General features: G+C 39.3%; 1 protein-coding gene across 7 annotated transcripts in view; it reads left to right on the top strand.

The window, feature by feature from the left end:
* The window catches only part of APP (amyloid beta precursor protein), a 312804-nt gene that overhangs the window by 114989 nt on the left and 183980 nt on the right, over positions 1 to 13835 (top strand). The gene's annotated exons all lie outside the window — the stretch shown is intronic.

Here is a 13835-nt window from a genome sequence, read left to right on the forward strand (position 1 = left end):
AATTGTATGTGGAAAAAAAAATAGTTGAATGCTGGTCTCTTCCCTTATATTGCTTCCACATAAGATAGATTTTGGCCCAATAAGGCTTATTGTTCTTTGTACAGTATTGTACAGTTCCAGGAGCTGATGGTCGGTTGGTATTGGATTCTAATCTAGTACAGTTGCTGAAAGCAATGTTCTCCGTGTGGGTGTCCAGCAAAGGAATGGAACTGGTAACTGAAAGGTCACCATGGAGAGTGGTGGAAGCTGTTGAATGCTGGGGCATGACTGTTAAATCTGAGAAAGTCCAAGCAGAAAGTTGAGGACAGTCTTCCTTTGTAATCAGTTATTCAGAGAGGAGTCGATGAGAGGGACAGAATGACTAGCTTCAAACAGAGAGTGGGAGGACAAGTGTTGCCTGAGAAGACATAACTCAAGCAAGAAAGTGATATGGCAGAGAACAGACAGCTGATCTGAGGGCTGAGAAAGAGTCTCATGCATTTGTTGCTACTGACCTTGAAAAAAGAATTATTGGAGATCATTGAAACGAGGCCAGATGGTGATGAGCCAGGAAGAAGGGCAAGTCAGAGGCTTCATAATGACAGTCCATAACTTTGTTGAGAAGTTTTATCTGTGAAAATGCCTCTTCCTGTTTTGATTATAGCCTGCCTTACACATAGGTTTCTGAGTAAGGTGTGTGGACAAAACACTCTGTATGTATTTACTTCTCTGTATAATTTAAGGTTTTGGTGATCACTGGTGGTTCTCTTGCGTCCTCAAGCATCAGCCCGATTGGTATTTTGTTGTCAATTATGTGGGTTTTTAAAAGCCCCGTGATATAACCCCAATCAATTGCATCTTTAAAACCCATCAGTTAATGGAATTTTTTAGAAAGTCAGAAAGAAAGAGAAGTGTTAGGAGGAAGCTGCCAGTGAGGACACTTGCATTTTCAAAAGATGAAATAGAGAATTTAACAGGATATCTCTTCAGTATGCGCCTTTCATATCATCTCTCAAAAATATAGAAGACTGAACGAAGCTAATGATGAGTAGATATGAAGGAAACCTTATTTAAATTTCTGTATTTGAATTAATTGCATGATCATGAGTACAAATTATAATATGAGAAGTGCAAAAAGAGAAATAAGAGAAGAAGCAATGTTTGCTGGTAAATAGAGTTAACCATAGTAACAAATTTAATATCCCTTTCAATGATTAAGTATATGATATTGTGATGGCACATAGAATTGTGCATATAGTCTTCCCAGTATATTCAGTCTTATGTTTGTTTATGCTTAGACCTGTTTCTTTGGAGTTAGTTTCCCCTATAACCTCAACTTGTCCCCATTCCACTCATCATTCCTTGAAAGGTAGCCTTGATTTCAAAAACTTGACACTAAGCTAGTCTGCCCAATAGTGACCACTAGCCACCTGTGGCTATTGAGTGCTTGAGATATTCTAGTTCAAAGTGGTGTGTGCTGTAAGCGGAATACACCCATCAAATATCAAAGAGTTAGTCTTGGCAGCAGGAGTGGTGGTGTATATAGACTGTCTTAGTATTAACTTTTTACACTGATTACATTGTTGAAATGATAGAAACTGCACTATACTGGGTTAAAGAAATTGAGAGAACAGAAGTCTGAGCTGAGAGAATGCACAGGAACTACCTCCGACACGGGGACTGGGGGAGAGGGGACTGAAGACTTGCTTAATGGGTATAGAGTTTCAGTTTTGCAACAAGAAAACAGTTATGGAAACTAGTTTCACAATAATGTGAATGTACTTAATGCAGCTGAACTGTACACTTAAAAAATGGTTACGATGGTAAATTGAATGTTATGTGTATTTTGCCTCCATTAAAAAGAAAAGGCTATTCCAAAAAGGGTTCTATAATGCGATAACCTGTTACTTAAAAAAAAAAAAAAACAAACCTTAATAAGATTAGTTATAATGGATTCTGTTAAGTAGACCTATGCTACCTGAAGGAACAGCTGAATCCAGTCACTTGGGAACTTGGTATAAAAACAGAATCAGCCCCACCTGGACTTGTCCAATCAGAAACTGCATTTTAACAAGATCCCCAGGTGGTTCAAGGGCACGTTAAAGCTTGAGAAACCCTGCTCCAAATCATCTCTCAAAAAGTGTGGTCCATGAACCATGTGAATCTGAATCCCTCTGGGGAAGTGTGTTTTCACACGCATCCCAAGCACATGGATCCAGTCCAAGTCTTGGGGCCAGAGCGGGATGGATCTGCAGTCTAATCAAGCATCCCAGCTGACTCTGAAGCGGCTTAGAGTTTGAGAACCCCTCTGACCTGGAAAGATTATTTTCATAACTGTATCTTTGATGTTGGGGTAATTATAAATATGAGTAATAAGAAAATCCATTATTAATAAAATCAAGAATATGAGTAATAACTCCATAAAAAAGAGGCAACAGAACAAAACACATAACTAATCTTGGGTGGTTTGGTGAGAAAGGCATGATTCAGAATCTATGGAATATTGTAAAACCTGGAGAATCCCATGGACGGAGGAGCCTGGTGGGCTACAGTCCACGGGTCGCAAAGAGTCGGACACGACTGAGCAACTTCACTTTGACTTTGCTGAAATACTGAGCGTTACATAGAGTCAAGGGCCAAAGTTGAAGCTGATTCTCTTTTTAACTAGGCGGAAACCCCATGAGTCTTCAGATTTCTAATTTGTAAATGTGAATTGAATTTGATCAGTGACTTTTACATTTCCAAGACAAGGTTAAACTTGGAAAGCAAAGAATTTCCTTTATAGGAACTTCTCTGGGGGTCCCAGTGGTTAAGACTTCACCTTCCAGTACAGGAGCTGCAAGTTCAATCCCTGGTCAGGGAGCTAAGCTCTCATATGCCTCTTGGTCAAAAAGCCCAAAACATAAAATGAAGCTATATTATAACAAGTTCAGTAAAGACTTGAAAAATGGTCTACATCAAAATCTTTAAAAAAATTTTTTTAAAGGATTTCCTTTATAATTGATAAATGTGTGATTATTCAAAAACTCTGAAAGTTTTTACAAGAATTTAAATGCCACCCATGCACAGATTATTGAAACAGAAAATTTGCTAGGAAAATCTAAAACTAAGCTTTGTCTAGTTATTTTAGATGTCATATCTTCTCTTCGAAGCCTGTGTTAGTAAAGATCTTTTATTTTCATAAAAAGTCATATATTCCATAAAATTTCTTTGCCTTCATTGCACTAAATCGCTAATTAAGATGTTACAGTCAAGATTTTTCATATAATTTGTGTTCAATTAAAAGTAATGTCTAAAGAATTAAAATATTAAGATACAATTTTATTAAAATATATACAATTTGAGTTTATTTTTTATCCTCTTTTTAATTTTTTTTAATCGAAGGACAATTGCTTTACAGAATTTTGTTTCCTGTCAAACCTCAGCATGAATCAACCATCAGATCAGATCAGTCACTCAGTCGTGTCCAACTTTTTGCGACCCCATGAATTGCAGCACACCAGGCCTCCTTGTCCATCACCAACTCCTGGAGTTCACTGAGAAGGAAAATGGTAGTTGCCAGGGGTTGGGGAGAGGAAAAAGCAGGAGTGTCGTTCAATGACTATAAAGATTCAGTTTTGCAAGGTGAAAAATTTTTAGAGATTTTTCCTACTGTAAGACATATATACCTAGCACTACTGTGTTGTTTAGTCACTAAGTCATAACTGACTCTTTGCAACCCCATGACTGTAGCCCGCCCAAGCTCCCCTGTCCGTGAGATTCACCAGGCAAGAATACTGAAGTGGGTTGCCATTTCCTTCTCCAAGTAAACATCTTTTTAACACAAGTTCTTTTCAGTTGACAGTAATTTCACAGTTGTTGAAAGTCAGAATCTTGACATGGAAGTGAATAGCTATGTCTTATCAAAATCTGATGTGGAAGCTTCAAATTTTTTTTAAGTAGGCATTAATCTAAGTTTTAGATTTAATAAATTTTAATTTATGTTAATTAATCATATTTAATAAATTTTATATTGATTTGTATTATTTTATTAGATTTAATAAATTTTAATATTATTTAATTTTAATAAAAATTGAGAGGATATTCCAGGGGATTGCCATATACCCCCTCGCCCAGTCTCCCCTAATTGGGTTGGCCAAAAAGTTCATTCAGTTTTTTGTGAAAGCATACAAAAACCTGAACAAACTTTTTGGCATATCCAGTATTAATATCTAATGGTACATTTCTTACAGTTAATAAACCAATTCTAATCCATTATTATTAATACAGTCTGTCCTTTATTCATGCTTCATTTATGTCCTTCAGTTCAGTTCAGTCACTCAGTCATGTCCGACTCTTTGCAACCCCATGAATCGCAGCATGCTAGGCCTCCCTGTCCATCACCAAGTCCCGGAGTTCACTCAAACTCATGTCCATTGAGTCAGTGATGCCATCCAGCCATCTTATCCTCTGTTGTCCCCTTCTCCTCCTGCCCTCAATCTTTCCCAGCATCAGGGTCTTTTCCAATGAGTCAACTCTTCTCATGAGGTGGCCAGAGTATTGGAGTTTCAGCTTTAGCATCAGTCCTTCCAAAGAAATCCCAGGGCTGATCTCCTTCAGAATGGACTGGTTAGATCTCCTTGCAGTCCAAGGGACTCTCAAGAGTCTTCTCCAACACCACAGTTCAAAAGTATCAATTCTTCAGTGCTCAGCTTTCTTTATAATCCAACTCTCACATCCATACACGACTACTGAAAAAACCATAGCTTTGATGGAACTTTGTTGGCAAAGTAAAGTCTCTGCTTTTTAATATGCCGTCTCAGTTGGTCATAACTTTTTTTCCAAGGAGCAAGCAATTTTTAATTTATGTCCTTAGTTTTTATCTAAAATCCTTTCTCTGTTCTAAGATCCCATGCAGCACACCACATGAAATTTACTTGCCATATCTAATCAGCGCTCCATAACAGTCTCTCATACTTTCCTCACGTTTGGCCTTGGCAATTTTGAGGAGTAGTGGTCAGGCTTTTTTTTAGGATGCTCCTGGTGGAATTTTCTTATGTTTCACCTGGAGTTACAGGTTTCTGGAAGACAGACCACAGAAATAGATTGCCTTTTTCATCATATCATATCAAGAGCCCCTGTGATCAACAAGATCTGTCACTATTACTGTTGACTTTGATCATATGGCTGGGATAGTGGTTGTCAGGTTTCTCCACTATAAACCTACTCTTTTCCCCTCATCGTGTACTGAACTCTTCAGAAGAAAGTCGCTAGGCATAGCCCACAAATAAGGAATGGAAAATTTTGCTTAATCTCCTGAGGGTATAGATGATTTTTAATTTTACACAAGTTTGCCTTTTACCACCCATTTTATTTATTCAGTTTTAGTGACTCATAGACATTTTATATTTTGTGTTATAATCTAATACTACTTTATTAATTATATATATACACACACATACAGACACATAATTGCTCAAGTTGTTCCAATTTTGGCCTTTGGGAGTTCATTCATTTGACTCCTGTGCCTATTTTGAAAACCCTCTTTTATTGTTTTCTCCACAAGATGCTCCAGACTCATATGTTTAGGCCCCAATCCTAGAATGCTCTATTTCTCCAGGGGACTCTAGTTCCCTTTATTGCAGAATAATATTAAAAATAGAGACCTGGGCACTGGGTGTGCTCATGGCTACTAGAACATCTGCTTTTAGGTGCTTCTCAAGAGTGAGGCATTATATTTGTGTAGTGTCCAACTTGTATGAATATTTCTGTAGCTAACTATCTGTATCGATATTAAGCTAAATATGCATTCATCCTTATGGCTCCAACTCTGATCTGTCACTTCATGGATCTTTCTGGCTCCTCCCCTGGGTTATCTGCACATTTCACTGACAGGGGCAAGCCTGGTCCTACCATCCACCTTCTATTTACACAGTTCTTCAGTTGTACACTTGCTGAGCAGTACCAGAATTAATTCATGCCTTTGTGAGGTTTTGAAAAAGCTGCACAAGAGCTAACAAATGCTTATTTTGTTCCTGTCTTTTTCACCTATGTCCTCTGCACTCTTTCCATCATCTTGCATGCTCAGTTACTCAGGCGTGTCTGACTCTTTGCAATCCCATGGACTGTATGGGATTTTCCAGGCTAGAATACTGGGGTGGGTTGCCATTTCCTCCTCTAGGGGATCTTCCTGACCCAGGGATCACACCTGCCCCTCCTGTGTCTCTTATATTGGCAGGCTGATTGTTTACCATTGTGCCATCTGGGAAGCTTTCATAATTATAAGACGATTGTTATTCAGAACCTGGGTCAAACACTGTTTCTCTGTTACACTCAACCTGCCATTTGTGTATGTAAGCAAGACCTGGCTCCATTCATTTGAAAAGTCAGAGAGAGGGTTTAGGAGAAACTTGTAGCTTTCACTTCTTTTGCCTTTTGCTTATCTTTCTTATCTGAGGCTTTGCCAATTTTCAGGAATCCCATTGCTAGAATTCTTCCTCACCCTTTCCTTTAACACTTTAGAGACAAGGAAGGGAGGTTACACCTTGGGCAGAAGTCCAAAGACCTGAAATGTTTCTAGCCAACACCAGTTTAATCTTTGTGAATTCATAGAAAAACAGTTTATTCATTTGAGATGTCTGTCTTGAAGAACATACATGTGGTTCTGGAAATTTTATTCAGTCTGTTCAGTCCCACTCCTACTCAAAAATTTAGGAAACTCAGTTTTGAGAAATTCTGCTCTTTGCTCCAACACCCTTCCCCACCTTTTCTCCATGTGCTGTGATTCACAGTCCCTTTGGTTTTACTTATAGTACTTTTACTCTCTGTTGTCTCCCTGGAATCATCTGTCTTTTGTAAAGGAATATAAAGAAACTGAAAAATACATTCCTGTCTTCAAATTTCATATTATGGGAGACTCTGTATTTGCCTGATTAATATTCAGTCCTACTTCTTCCTTTCAAAAAGAATTCCAGATTTTCCTCATTCGTGGAGACGATGTGCTCGACCAAAATTATTGTTTGCAAATTCCCTCACAGTTCAATGTGGCCAGATGACACAGCTCTGGTGGATGGGATGTGGATACTGGGTGGATGTTCCTCCCAGTGAAACATCAAAGCTTTAACAGGGTAAAAAAAACAAACAGAAAACCTTTATCCCTTGACCTGTTCCTGCCTGAAACTTGAATATGATCTCTTAATATCCTGTGGCTATTTTGTGATCACAAAGCATGCTGAGAAAAGCCAACACACAACGGATGGCAGTGCAGAACAGAAAGATGTTGTTGAGTCACGCAGTCGTGTCCAACTCTTTTGCAAACCAGTGGACTGTAGGCCACCAGGCTTCTCTGTCCATGAAATTTTCCAGCCAAGAATACTGGAGTGGATTGCCATGTCCTTCTCCAAGGGATCTTCCTAACTCAGGGATGGAACCTATGTCTCCTGCATTGCAGGTGGATTCTTTATCACTGCCCTAGTGCAGAAATACAGGAATAACCTAGTCTCGGAGAGCATCATGGAACATCTGCTGCAGCTTCACCCTTAATGTGAGACTTACGGGATAGAGAATTCTATCATGACTTTATGCTACTGTTTGTCAAGCATTCTCTTTTGTGTTTACCATGCGTTCCATTCTGTGCAGTGGAATGCATTTTTAACTGTTTATATGACTTGCTAGCTAATTTAAGTCTGGTTTTATTCTTCCATTGACCACATTGTAGATCACAACGTTATTTTATAGTCTAAAAGTGAATCCACTTTTATAAAAGCCAAAGAGAATTGGCCAAGTAACCCAGTTTGACCAGACTTTAAAAAACAGTGAGTTGAGTAACCACACTTGGATTGGAGTCCAGAGGTCCAGATTTTCAGGCCAGTTGCACTGCCAACTGGCTCTGTGGGCAAGCCACTTGACCTGGGTTCTTTTCCTCTCATCTGCAAAATGAGGTAATTTGAATAAGACAGTCCTCTCAAAGACCACCTAAGAGCCAGTGGATCAATGCCTGCAGAGTCCCAAATGAATTCGGTGCTACTGTTTACCTTGCCAAGACTTTTTAGCAAAGAAGCCAAGCAGAGATCTTGTTCCTTAGCTGTGAAAATTCCTTTTCAACTGGAGTGTGTGTAATATAAATTGTAAATGTTTAAAACAAGAAACCAGGTTGTGTGATTACCAGTAAATATGCACAGTTGTGTATTGAATTTAACTAATGAGATTGTTTTTGTTGTTTAGTCACTAATTCCTGTCTGACTTTTTTTGCAACTCTATGAACTGTAGCCCATCAGGCTCCTCTGTCCATGGGATTTCCCAGGCAGTAATACTGGAATGGGCTGCCATTTCCTTCTCCAGGGAATCTTCCCGACCCAAGGATCTAACCCATGTCTCCTGTGTTAGCAGGTGAATTCTTCACAACTGAGCAACCAGGGAAACTGCTAGGACTGAATGATGCCAGATTCCTAAAATTCAACATTAGCAGAAAGATGATTTCTCATTAGAATACTTAATTTATTGTGGTCTCTTTCACTTGGATTCTGTTCATTTTTTTTTAACCTGAGGATCAAACCAAATAAACAGAAATTTTGTTTTAAAATTAAAACTATGTATTAAACAGATGGGCTTCTGTGGTGAGTCAGGGGTAAAGAATCTGCCTGCCAGTGCAGGAGACCCAATTCAATCCGTGGTTCAGGAAATGCTCCCTGGAGAACAAAATGTCTATCCACTCCAGTATTCTTGCCTGGGAAATGCCATGGACAGAGGAGCCTTGCAAGCTACAGTCCCTCAGTTCAGTTCAGTCGCTCAGTAGTGTCCGACTCTTTGCCACCCCATGAACCGCAGCACTCCAGGCCTCCCTGTCCATCACCAACTCCTGGAGTTCACCCAGACTCATGTCCATCAAGTCGATGATGCGATCCAGCTATCTCATCCTCTGTTGTCCCCTTCTCCTCCTGCCCTCAATCTTTCCCAGCATCAGGGTCTTTTCAAATTAGTCAGCTCTCCACATCAGGTGGCCAAAGTACTGGAGTTTCAGCTTCAACATCAGACCTTCCAATGAACACCCAGGACTGATCCCCTTTAGAATGGACTGGTTGGATCTCCTTGCAGTCTAAGGGACTCACAAGAGTCTTCTCCAACACCACAGTTCAAAAGCATCAATTCTTCTGTGCTCAGCTTTCTTTATAGTCCAACTCTCACATCCATACATGACCAGTGGAAAAACCATATCCTTAACTAGACGGACCTTTGTTGACAAAGTAATGTCTCTGCTTTTTGATATTCTGTCTAACTTTCCTTGCAAGGAGTAAGCATCTTTTAATTTCATGGCTGCAATCACCATCTGCAGTGATTTTGGAGCCCAGAAAAATAAAAGTCAGCCACTGTTTCCACTGTTTCCCCATCTATTTTCCATGAAGTGATGGGACCAGATGCCATGATCTTCGTTTTCTGAATGTTGAGCTTTAAGACAACTTTTTCACTCTCTTCTTTCACTTTCATCAAGAGGCTCTTTAGTTCTTCTTCACTTTCTGTCCTAGGGTCACAAAAAGTCAGATATGGCTTAGCGACTGAATAGCAACAAATCGATGGGTAGCTGTTGTATAACACAGGGAACTCAGCTTAGTGCTCTGTGATGACCTAGAGGTGTGGGACGGGGTAGGGGGCAGCAGGGAGCAGTAGGAGGAAGACTCATGAGGGAGGGGATACATGTATATATGTATACGTAGAGCTAATGCACATGGTTATGCAGTAGAAAGTAACACAACATTATAAAGTGATTATTCTCCAATTTAAAAAACATATATAAATAAAATGCAAAAGATAAATAAAAATAAAAGTGAGCATGGTTCTATGTGGAAACTCCCCAAATATACTATCAGTTTTTTTTTTTTTAATTAAAAAGCTATTTCTTAGAGCAATTTTACATTCTCAGCAAAACTGAGTGGCCACTACAAAGAGTTTCCACATATCCCCTGTTGCATCATAGTTGGGTTTTTTTTTTTTTATATCATAGATTTTTAAGAATAATGTTTTTAGAATTAAAAAGAGAGCAAAGGTAAACCGTATTAAACTAAACCAGATTCTGAGAAAGGATTTGTTATATTTTTACCACTTCTCTTTCATTCCTTATTAAATAAATTTTAACAGATTTTTGTGGTTTAATTGCTTTAACCTTTCCAATGTGTAACATTCTAGTATGTGCCATCAGTTTTGAAAGTAATATAAACAAGACTGTAAAATCCAGTCTTTGATGAATTTTATTTTAATGTTAGAATACAATGAGTTTACTGTTTTGCCATTAGTCCCGAGGGCCTATTAAATAACCCGTATTAATCCTTTAAAAAAGCAATCTCATTTGAGGGACATATATTTCTTGACTATGTGCAATATTAGAAACCTAAGGGCATCTTCACACAGTGAAATGAAATGCCATTTTCCAAATAAAAAATACAAATCAAATATCCTTTTATTAAATTAATGTCATATGTGTCCTTTTGATGAACACTTGATTTTACCAAGGTAAATATCTTCCAGTGATTTGACTTTGCATTAAAATCTACTCCTTAGCAGATTGGCCTCAGGTCAAGTAAAAAAGGACACTTTGTCGTTCTGCAGCTGTTATCCAGTTTATGCCACAAAAACTGTTTCAGGACAAAGTTGAGAGTATCCGATATCTTCTTCTGATTGTCTCATGAACTGATTTAACAGCTTTGGCCCAGGCATTGAATCTTCCCAGATAATTTGTAAAAAAATAAAAAAACATTGCTTAGTATTTCTGATGTTTGTAAATATGGCGATGTGTGTGTGTTTGTATGTGTGTGTGTGTGTGTGTGTGTGTGTGTGTGTGTTAGTTGCTCAGTTCAGTTCAGTTCAGTCACTCAGTCATGTCCGACTCTTTGCTACCCCATGAACTGCAGCACTCCAGGCCTCCCTGTCTGTCACCAACTCTCGGAGTCCACCCAAACCCATGTCTCTTGAGTCAGTCAGTCAGTCATGTCCAATTCTTTGCAACCCCATGGACTATAACCTGCAAGCCTCCTCTGTCCATGGGATTTCCTAGGCAAGAGTACTGGAGTTGGATAGGCATTCCCTTCTCCAGGGGATCTCTCCAACCCGGGGGCTGAACCTGGTCTCTTGCATTGCAGGCAAATTCTTTATCACCTGAGCCGGGAAGCCCAGATGTGTATGGTAGTATGGCTTGACAGTTCGGAGCTGGTAAATCAGGCAGGCATCTTCAGGCCACTGTCGATTCTGGCCTCCTGTGGCCTTGAAAATAGGATGCCTCTGGTATAAAGTATTCTTGCTGTGTGTGATTGCCTGCCCTGAGAAACCATGAAGAGTCCACTTGGAGAAAGATGTGTTGGTTTCTGATGAGGTTATTTTTGTTTTCCATTCTCCCAATTCATCTTTTTTTGGGGGGGAGGTCTGTTTTATTTGTTGTTTTGTTTTATAGTATTCTATGTAAAAGCAAAAGAAAAATATGACATCATTTGCATTATTATGTCATTTCTTTCCTTATAATTTATATCTTGATGTTTGTCTCTGGGGTTTGGTTATAGCCTTCTCAAGGTAGGTGGCGTTATGTGTGTTTCTGGGAAAGTGTTAGTCACTCCCTGTGTCCCACTCTAGAGACCCATCACACAGCTGTTGTGGAGCTGAACTGCAGTGATGCACGTGGAAAGCCAGCCATTCCATGGACTCAAAAGTTTCCTTCCTCACCAAGTACCACCAGCATGAAGCCCCTGGGGGCACCGTGTCTCATAATTCTTGCATTCTCTGTGACCCACAATGCAATGCTGTGGACACCATCAATTGTTTCAGAGATTTGAGGAATGATAAGGATCTTTATCCCCTGTGATTTGCTTAGACTTTTACCTAAGTATTATTTATTAAAATAAATACTTAAATTTCATGAGGCATCGTGCATGTTTGAACTAGAGACAGACTAAAATTTAAGTGCATTTTTGGAAAGATAGTTTTAAGGAATCCTTTTGTTTAAAGGGTTTGAAAAGTTGCTTTTTCTCCCCCTTCTTAGAACCTTTATCTCCTTATGTATCATTTCAGAAAATTTCATGTAACATACTATGGAAGTAAAGAAATGGTTCTTGTCTTTGCTGATGTGTGGACAACTTGTATTCCTTGCTTGTTTGTAGTTGTTGGTTTTAATCTGTTCTTGCATGTCTTGCTTGAAGGATCATGGTACCTTACTCAATGGTCTCCTTGATTACTCATCATCTTATGACAGGAGTCCATCTTTCACTTTATTAAAGAGTTTATATGGGAATCAAACGAGCGCATCATTACTGTTTAAAATGTCCTGTGGCCTGTGTTACATCCAAAATGATTTAAAACCTTAGACTCTAAAACTAGAGTCTGCCATATTTCTCCAGTCTTTCATTTATTTCTGGACATTTTTCCCCACCTACCTTATGTTCCAGCTATAGTGGACTTCTGCCTCTTCTACAGATATGCTTTGTCCTGTTTTCTTCCTTTGCACAGAAGGTTTCCTTTTGCCATGTGTCCATTCACCTATCCATCCATACATCCATCCATACATCCAGTATGGTCATGTTTGCTAGAACTAGACCATGGATTGGGGGTAGAATGTTAAACAAGATAGATACTGTCTTAACATTGCATTCATTCCTACATGGCCCATTCCTGTTCATCCATTTAGACTCATTTCTACTGTTATTTCTACTTTGAGATCATCCCCAGTATCCTCAAGAAGATGTGTTCACTATATTGATCTATCACTTTATCTCTATTATAGCATTTAATTTCTTCATTCATCAAGACATTTATTGCCTACTGTGTGCAGAATCTATACTGAAATTGGGGATACTGTAGTGAAGTAGTACATGGGGTGTACTTGTGACAGTACATGGGGTCACAAATGTATTATGTATGCTGTTTGTTGTTTTAGTCGCTAAGTCATCTCCAGCTCTTTGCGACCCCATGAACTGTAGCCCACCGGGCTCTTCTGTCCATGGAATTTCCCAGGCAAGAACACTGGAGTGGGTTGCCATTTCCTTCTCTGCTGCTGCTGCTGAGTCGCTTCAGTTCTGTCCGACTCTGTGCGACCCCACAGACGGCAGCCCACCAGGCTCCTCTGTCCCTGGGATTCTCCAGGCAAGGACACTGGAGTGGGTTGCCATTTCCTTCTCTGCTGCTGCTGCTGCTAAGTCACTTCAGTTGTGTCTGACCCTGTGCGACCCCATAGACAGCAGCCCACCAGCCTCTCCCGTCCCTGGGATTCTCCAGTCAAGAACACTGGAGTGGGTTGCAATTTCCTTCTCCAATGGATGAAAGTGAAAAGTGAAAGTGAAGTCACTCAGTCGTGTCCGACTCTTAGCGACCCCATGGACTGCAGCCAACCAGGCTCCTCCGTCCATGGGATTTTCCAGGCAAGAGTACTGGAGTGGGGTGCCATTGCCTTCTCCAGTATTATATATATAAACATACAATACACATATGTGTATATGTAGATTTTATTTAGAAAGTCAAAAAATGCTAACTTTTGTGTTAGTTTCAGATTAATATGTCCAAGAAAGAGGGGTGGACAATTATTTATTTGGATTCTTCTCAAATGATCACCTTGGTGAAGTCAATCTGTAATTTTTTCACCCTAGTTGCAATTAAGTGGCAGTTTTTTGTATGATTACTTCACAGAGATTCATGTTCAATAAATTAAAATTTCACTTTAAACACATAGAAAGTATTTAACCATCAAGGTAATGTGACAAGGAACTTGGCTGTTTACGGAAGCAGGACTCAAAATTCTAAAGATACTTCTTCCTGCTTTGACTACTTCATCATTCTAAATGCAACGTAACTTCTCTGAAGTTCTTTTAGCCTGTCTTTCCTTGATACTGTCACCAGGATAAGATCCC

The sequence above is a fragment of the Bos indicus x Bos taurus genome, chromosome 1, assembly GCF_003369695.1.
Source record: "Bos indicus x Bos taurus breed Angus x Brahman F1 hybrid chromosome 1, Bos_hybrid_MaternalHap_v2.0, whole genome shotgun sequence".
NCBI classification, from domain to species: domain Eukaryota; kingdom Metazoa; phylum Chordata; class Mammalia; order Artiodactyla; family Bovidae; genus Bos; species Bos indicus x Bos taurus.